General features: G+C 41.1%; 1 long non-coding RNA gene across 2 annotated transcripts in view; it reads right to left on the bottom strand.

Moving 5' to 3' along the window:
• Positions 1–2,763: 2,763 nt before the first annotated feature.
• LOC116093738 overlaps positions 2,764–8,192 on the bottom strand; it is a 47,285-nt gene continuing 41,856 nt past the window's right edge. For both annotated transcript variants that reach the window (XR_004119819.1, XR_004119820.1), the window contains exon 2: positions 2,764–3,452. This is a non-coding gene — a long non-coding RNA (uncharacterized LOC116093738). The remainder of the gene's footprint in view (positions 3,453–8,192) is intronic.

The raw sequence follows: 8,192 nt of genomic DNA, 5'->3' as shown, positions 1-8,192 counted from the left end.
ATAAATAAATAAATAAGCAGTGGGACAGTGGGTGTTTTGTTCCACTTCTTGTCTTTGTGGTAACTCATTGTTTGCTCAGTATAATTAAAGAGCTAAAAGTTTATTCCCTCCCACAGAATGTGTGGAGCAGCAATTTCACAATCCAGAGATGGAGCTGACAAAGGCAAGCTGTGATAGACCCGTGAACACACACTTCCATTAAGGGGGAAAAAATCCCCTGATGGTGTTTACTTGGGGCTCTGAAGTACTGTAAACAACCTGTACATAATTAAAACCTCAGCTACCTTGAGAAGGAAGCAAAATTTCTTTTTCTTTCAAAATTAGAAGGTATAGGAATTTAGACCAAATTGAATGTTACTATGCCTTTGAGACAGAAGACAAATTAAATTTTACTATGAAGAACAGAATTATGTGTGGTATTTCTGTGTTTCCCCCTCGGGCATTTGAACTTTTTCCTCGCTGGACTAAAACTATAAACTGCGCCTTTGCATTTTTCCTGTCTGCACAACTTTACCAGGTTCTCTTGAGAGATAAAATGAATGAATTACGCTGTCTACATCTTCCTGTCCCTCTGAAACTTATGAAAGTCCCCTTTCCTTCTCTAAATGTCCTTCCAGAGGGTTCAAGCCATGGCAATGACTGAAATAATTGCCCTGCTTTTAAAAGTGCAGGACTACTCTTCAGATGTTCACAGTTACTAACCAGCTCTGGCCCCAAAAGATTGCTGTAGAATTTAAGTTAGAACCAATTGACTGTGAAGCCAGTCAGTTCTCAGAAACTATCTTGTTGACATGCAAAGGGTTAAATCATTAGCCCCAGAGCTTGGCTCAGAAGTGGGAAGAGTAGCACCACTCTGTAGCAGAGAGAGAGTTTTAGGGGAAAAGCAAGCCTTGTAACATTTGGACCCCTACCAGCCTGCTAAGGGCAGTAAGGAACCCCAACCAGGCCACATAAGTTTTGCCCGTCAACAGACATCAAGCCAACCCCTACTCTATGTAAAATAGATGTTCAAAAATGGATCTGCATTTCTTGCTTTTCTGTATTCTCCACCTTGGCTACCTCTTCTTCTGTCTTGGCAGATGAGAGCTCAGTCACACCTTCACTGGGACAGGTGTTTTCAGGTGTTTGTATCTAGCAAGGTATCGTAGGAGGACAGAGTCCATCTCAGAGGTTTCTTTCTTCACCTTTTTCTATTATCTGTCAAGTGCTTTATGTTTTCAAGTAGTATCAGTAATTCAATAAGTTCCTTTGAGAGAGACTGAAACAGCCACGGGACCTCCTCCCTATCTCCCAATGCCTTAACATTGGCTTAAGATAACAACCCTTTTGGTCTGACACCCAAGAGAGTGGGAGAGAAGGTTAAATTCTAAACCAGGCAGGAAGTGAAGCTGTAAGAATTGAGTCAGGTGCCCATGGAGAGTGGCCTGCCTGGGCAGCTCCCAGACTTCCCTATGTGTGGCCAGCAGTTTTCTCAAATAGTCTATAGGACTTGCTAAAGAATCCACTTGACCAAGCCCTTTGGAAGGAACAAATTAACTGAACTCGAATCCACCTGCTGTTTTTGATTTCCTACGGGACTTTGTTACCACCTTGGATCTCTGTGCTTCCTCTTTTGTATACCAGCCCCACCCAAAGCAATGTTCTCTTTGCCTTTTCTCCCACCCGTGGCAAGATATCTTTTCTAAACTCACTCAACCTATAGGGGTTCTCCCCTCCTGGTTTCTATTTTCCTCTTCTGCACACATGCTCCATCATTATTAAAATTCCTCTTTGAAAAGCGGTTGCTTGTCTGGTGGGTGCTCCACCTTTGAAACTTTCTCTTTAACGGTGGAATAAAAGGTTGAAGGAATCAAAGGACCTGTTCCTTATCTTTCTTTGTGGGTTGAAGAGAAGTCACAACATAGCCCCCTGCCGCATGTAGACACTGGAGGTTGCCCTAAGTCCCACTGACACACTGAACCTCTATACCTGTCTCTATTCCCTAAAGTGTCCCAAGAAGAATTACTTTTTGTTCTTGTGCCACTGTATCAGTATTGTCATTGTTAATTAATATTCACCCTACTACAGAAAAATGATGAAATTACTTATATTCCTTGTTGTTTAACTTTCTCTACTCTGCTCATGATTTTCTGAAATCATTAAAATAGGTTGACGTAAAGTAATACCAAAAGCTTAATAAAATTATTTAATCTTTTAGTTAGGTAGTCAGTTGATATTTTGTCTACAGAGTGGACAGTCTGGAATTTCTATGAAATGAATCACTATAACCTTCCTAAACAGACCTAACATTTATACTATAAATTCAGTAGAAAACCACTGACATTTAAATTGTAAAACATGTCTAGTGTGGCTATAAGATTTTTTTTTATGTCATGTTTTCTAGAAGACATAAAACATGCAGCTGCATATTAAGTGTAATACTTTAATGAATTCTTTGGTAATCTCATACATTTTTGTTGTCTTGGATTTTTTTTTGTTTTGTTTTTTGTTTGTTTGCTTGTTTTAACCACCGTGACACTGGAGAGTCACATGGTCTGTTGACATCACAGCTGGAAGAATCCTCCTTTTCTGTCATAGGAGCTCTGAGGAATGGCAATGTCTTTCTTTGAGTTATCTCAATCAGTCACTGTGTTGGTGGGGTTTGGTTAATGTGACAATGAGTCACCAGGAGAAATTTTGTTAAGGATTTCAATAAACTAGATTTCGCTAGAAAAAGGCACAAACCACACATATTAAAAAGAAAACCAAACACAAAACAATGTGTTCAATCTGAGTTCTAATACAACAGTGGGGAAGGCAGCAGGAAGTGTACACAATCGTTCAAACCAAACCGTGTCTCCCCAAAGTGAAGAAGACGAGCAAATACAATGGTAAGAAATCACTTCCTTTTTTTGTCTTTTTTTGGTGAGGAGGGACGGCCATAAATATATAAATAAAAATTAACTGAGAACTCTTCAAGCGGTCTGTTGACCTGTGGCTCAAAAGTGTGTTCTTTTTTTTATGACATTTGGGTAATAACAGTGCCCCTCACTGGCTCAACCCTCAGCCCTGACAAATGGACTATTGCATTTCATCTTATAAAACCAACTCGCAGCCTCTGCAAGGTTGATGTCTAACAGGAGGATAAGGGGCAGGGCAGGGGGGGTGTTATTTAGTGGGGTTGAGTAGCATGCTGTTCATTGAGTGGCGGGACTATTCCCTGGTGGACAGCACCTCCATGATGCCTGTGGTCACATGAGCAAGCCGCAGCGGTCACGACGTGGCAGTCACACTGTTGCTGCTCTCTTCACACAGGCCTGTAGCAACGTAACTTCAGCATGACTACTGGATGGAGACAAAGAAAAAGCGAAGTGCAAGAGTTCTGAGTCTCAGACTCTGGGCTTGGGCTGATGCCTTCGGTAAGTGATGAAATATAGTTGAGTCTACGGTCCTCTTTAAAGAGAGAGAGACATCTGTAGAGGAAAGCATGGAAAATATGATCAGCTTCTGGGTTATTCTTGTAAAATATAGCTGATGTCTTTCTCAGACAGCCACAGTGGTCATGACCTATACATTCTTTTCAAAATGCATCACTGTGTCTAGTGTCAGGATGTGTTCGTCGATGCAAAAATAGATAACACTTGCTGTGCCAAATTAAGGGTCCCCTTAGATATCTCTCTTGCTGGCAGCGTATTGGTAAACAACGCTACATACAGCCTGTGAGTGGAATGTGCATTCTCCCACTGCCAGGATGTGTGGGAAATAAGTCCCGAGGCTGATGTCATAGCAGCCTTCCAGTTCCTCTGAGTTCTTCTGTATGATTTATGACATTCCTGCCACTGTGTGTTTATATCTTTCTAAAGAAGTGAGAGACACTGGAGTGGGGAGCTTTATGTAGAATCCCTCTTTGTGTAGATAGGCTCGAAATGTAAAAACAGTCCTCCTGTTTATGAAACTACTAAAAGGGAAGAGGGGCCGGGAGAAACCACTTTTGTTTTTGCAGAGAGGCAGGATCTTACTGTACAAAGTAACTGGCCTGGAACATTTTACAAAGGCAAGCCTGGCTTCAAACTCAGAGGTTCGCATGCATCTGTCTCCCAAAGGGCCGGCATTAAAGATGTGCACCAGCCCACCCAGCAAACAAACCAGAGGATACTATTAAACAATGAGTATAGAAGGAATGAAAACTATGGATCACCACCTTTTAACGACCAATATAACAAGGCCAAGTAAACGATCAAAGGATTCTCCCATCTTGAGGTGGTTAAAATACTGTCAAGAAAGAGATTGTTTGCTGTCAGAGTCAACCAACGTATTGGGGAAAGTGTGCACCAGTGCATGTGATGTAGGCATAGCTGTACACACACACACACACACACACACACACACACACACACACACACACACACAATTTCCCATCTCAGTCCCTGGGAAGTCCAAGGAGTAAGAAAATCTCAGCAATGGACACATCTTGTGCTCAGACTTAAGCTTTGTTTTGTTTTTATTTGTCTGGTTGTGTTTTTGGTTTTTTCCTTTTTGAGACAGGCTTTCACTACATAGGTCAATCTAGCCTCAAACTAGCAGAGATTCTATCTCCATCTTCAAAGTGCTAGGACTAAAAGCATTTACAACCTACCATATCTGGTCAGATTTAGTTTTCTAGAAATCATTCCCCACCAAGACAAACCAGGACTCCTTGAAAAAAAAAAATGACCAGCTTCATCAATAAAGCAAGAATATTATCCTGGGATATAGAAAACTCAAAGGACAAATAATAATAGAGCAGTATGAAAAGATGCTCAATCAGTTTCAGCAGGCTTCGCTGGCCACCTGTGAGATACTGTGACCTGAAAAGGAGTATATAAGGTCCGACTCAGTTTCCCAGAGAAGCTGGTGTGCCAAGGAGAACTAGATCAGACAGCAGTCATGAGTCAATGTAGCACTAGAAAGGCTTCAGCTCACCCACTCAAAGATGTTTCAAGCGGCTCCAGGGTCTGGAGAAGCTGAGGACATGCCTGATGCAGCTAGGGAACTGGCAGGTAGGACTAGAAGTAAAGGATCCAGTGAACAAGCCATGGTAGAGTTCATAGGGATACCAGTTCATTGTCAGGCAATAGGCCACAGTCTATCAAGTGTTGGCAATTAGCAACAATTAGAGAAATGATTGATAGAGACAAGAATAATTAAAAATGCAAAAACTAGGGGGTTAAAATTGATGAGGAATGGGATGCTTACTGTTTCAGATAACTTTAAATTACTTATTAGTATATGATAACATGCTTGTGAGTTATTTTAAAATAGACAAACTAAATCATACCATCCTATCCACATTTTAAAGTTAATAGCCTCAGAGAAATGCAAACTGACAGGGCTGGAAAAAGTAGCTCAGTTGGAAGAGTTCTTTCCCGGTCCACATGCAGCCCTGGGCTCTGTCCTGAGCACACAGAAACCTGGTTATGACCCTGTGCACCATCATGGATCACTGGCTAAGCAGCAGGTTTCAGGCCAGCCTGGTATACATGACTCAGTTTGGCCGGGTGGTGGTGGCGCACACCTTTAATCCCAGCACTTGGGAGGCAGAGTCAGGTGGATTTCTGAGTTTGAGGCCAGCCTGGTTTACAGAGTGAGTTCCAAGACAGCCAGAGCTATACAGAGAAATCCTGTCTTGAAAAACCAAAAAAGACTCAGTTTGAAGATGAAAAACAAAAAGAAACAAACCAAACCTGACACCAGGTAGGCCTTGGCGTAATATTCCGAGGACTACAGTGGTCCTTACATCACATTGCTGATTTATGTTGTTTTGTTTAGAAAACTACAAAGCATGAGAAAGCATTAGATAAAAGCAAACTGAGGATGTTTTACAAAATAATTTGTAATTTATCACTGTTAGCGATGAATAAACTAGATCTATATTATCTCATTTAATCCAATGGGAAGGAAGAGAGGGAAGAAGGGGAGGAGGAAAGGAGGGAGGGAGAACAAAAAGTTTCATATCTAAGGGCCCTAAACATCATGCAAAATAAATATATCACATGGTTCTGGATGGACCATCATGGTGCATCCACATGTCTCACCATGAACATTTCTGGGATAAATGTTATTTGACAGGAGTCAACAAGTTAGACATTGATGCTGGTCTATGTCAGACTCACTTCTTTAGTTTGATTGTTGTGGTGTGGCTTTGTGAGACATCTATCTTTTCACAGAGAAAAGGAAATATTAAGGAGACAGTACTACATGATCTACAGCTGTTTCTAAAATGATCAGGAGATGATAGAAATCAAATAATGTGGGTTTATTGCACTGACACAGATTATTTGCATGTGTCACAAAACCATACAAAAAAATTGCCAGTAAGTCTATTTATTTCAAAATGAAAAGTTAAAAAACCATGAGAACTAAAGAGGTAAAATTAGGTTTGGAATGTCAAAATACAAACTCCAGTCCCAGGGGATCTGACACCCTCTTCTGGCCAGACACTGCACATATGTGGTGCACAGACATACATATAGGCAAAACAACTACATACACAAAAATTTATAAAAAACATTAAAGAAATTACCACATTTTAAAAGTGAGTCTGAAACCACAGAAATTAAAGAATGTGGGTTTTGGGGTGTATAGGGATTTGTGTACTTCACACAACACAACCTTACAAATACACTGCCAATTAATTATTTTAAAATTTTGAAGTTAAAAAGACATGAGAACAATACACAGCGGTGGTAATGCATGTCTTTAATTCCAGCACTTGGGAGGCAGAGGCAGGTGGGATTTCTGAGTTCTAGGCCAGCCTGGTCTATAGAGTGAATTCCAGGGCAGCCAGGGCTACACAGAGAAACCCTGTCTACAAAAACCAACCAACCAACAAACAAACAAACAAAACATGAGGACAAAGAGACCTCGAACAACCTAGAAAGTTGATGTTTAAAATTGCATGAAATAAATTTACATATCCAAATTTGCAGGTTATGCTGTGATTCCATTACAATAATCCCAACATTTTAAATATTTATGTGGTTAAAATTCCTCCCCAGAGGGAGAATGGAAAACCATATCTATCCCTCCTCCCAGGTTCCAACTACAAACCATGGCAGGAGTTCATCCAAGAGTCCAATGAATTTATTGGGCTTCCTAACAGAGCTTAGGTGAGGAGTTTACTTACAGAGAGTGGGGCACTCCTCCCCAACCTGTCATGCCTGGGAAAAGTTACCAAACAGGGATGAGAGCTATCCCCTTGCTGCATAAATGGGAGTCTAACTCTAGATACCTGGGCCTCTCTACCCATCCCGCTGGCTTCCTCGGACCACATGCAGCTGTGTCAGGTGGGAGAGAATATCTGGATACTCACATAAGGATCTTCTGCCTTTCTACCCCTCTATGTGGGGGCACACACAACAACACCCAGTTGAATGATCTTCTCAAAGTTGCAAGGGGACAATGGGGGAATGACAGCTAGATGCCCCAAGATGGCAGTTGCTTGGCTCAAAAGACAGTCACTCATGGCAACTCAGAGAATAAGAATGTATGTCATCTGCAACAGCGCAGACAGATTTGGGGGACATTATGACAATCAAAACATGACAAATACAGCATGATCTCATATGTGGAAGCTGAAAGAGTTAACCTCACAGAAGCAGGCAGTATTCAGAATGGCAGCAGACAGACAGACAAGTATTGACAGATGGTAAATGATAGGAAAGCATGTCAAATGTTAACACGCGGAGAATCGTAGGCATGTGAAATGTGTCCTCCGACAGCTGGATGCTTGGTGAACTGTGAATTTTCCTGAGTGTTCTATGGAGGTGTGAAAGTTAAGAAATAGTTCTTAAGCACTGTGTGCTAGGAAAAACAAGCCCTCCTTCTCCAAGGAAATTTTAGTTCAGAAAAAGATACATGACCAAATTGCTGCAATGTATGCTAATAGAGGAATACATTCAGACAGAAAGGTGTGCAGAATGAGAAGAGAATGTTACCAGTAAAGCATATCTTTTTATTATGCAAAATATATAGAATAGGAATAACATGGAGACAATTATTATATGCCAGGACCTAGAGATGATTGCTGTTAGTAATACTTTATTGAAGTTGGCGTTCACTGTTTATATTGTGTGGGCATGCTAGTGTGTGTGTGTGTGTGTGAGTGTGTGTGTGTGAGTGTGTGTGAGTGTGAGTGTGTGTGAGTGTGTGTGTGAGTGTGTGTGTGAGTGTGT

The sequence above is a fragment of the Mastomys coucha genome, unplaced genomic scaffold, assembly GCF_008632895.1.
Source record: "Mastomys coucha isolate ucsf_1 unplaced genomic scaffold, UCSF_Mcou_1 pScaffold16, whole genome shotgun sequence".
NCBI lineage: Eukaryota > Metazoa > Chordata > Mammalia > Rodentia > Muridae > Mastomys > Mastomys coucha.
This window is presented reverse-complemented; position numbering and strand designations above follow the sequence as displayed.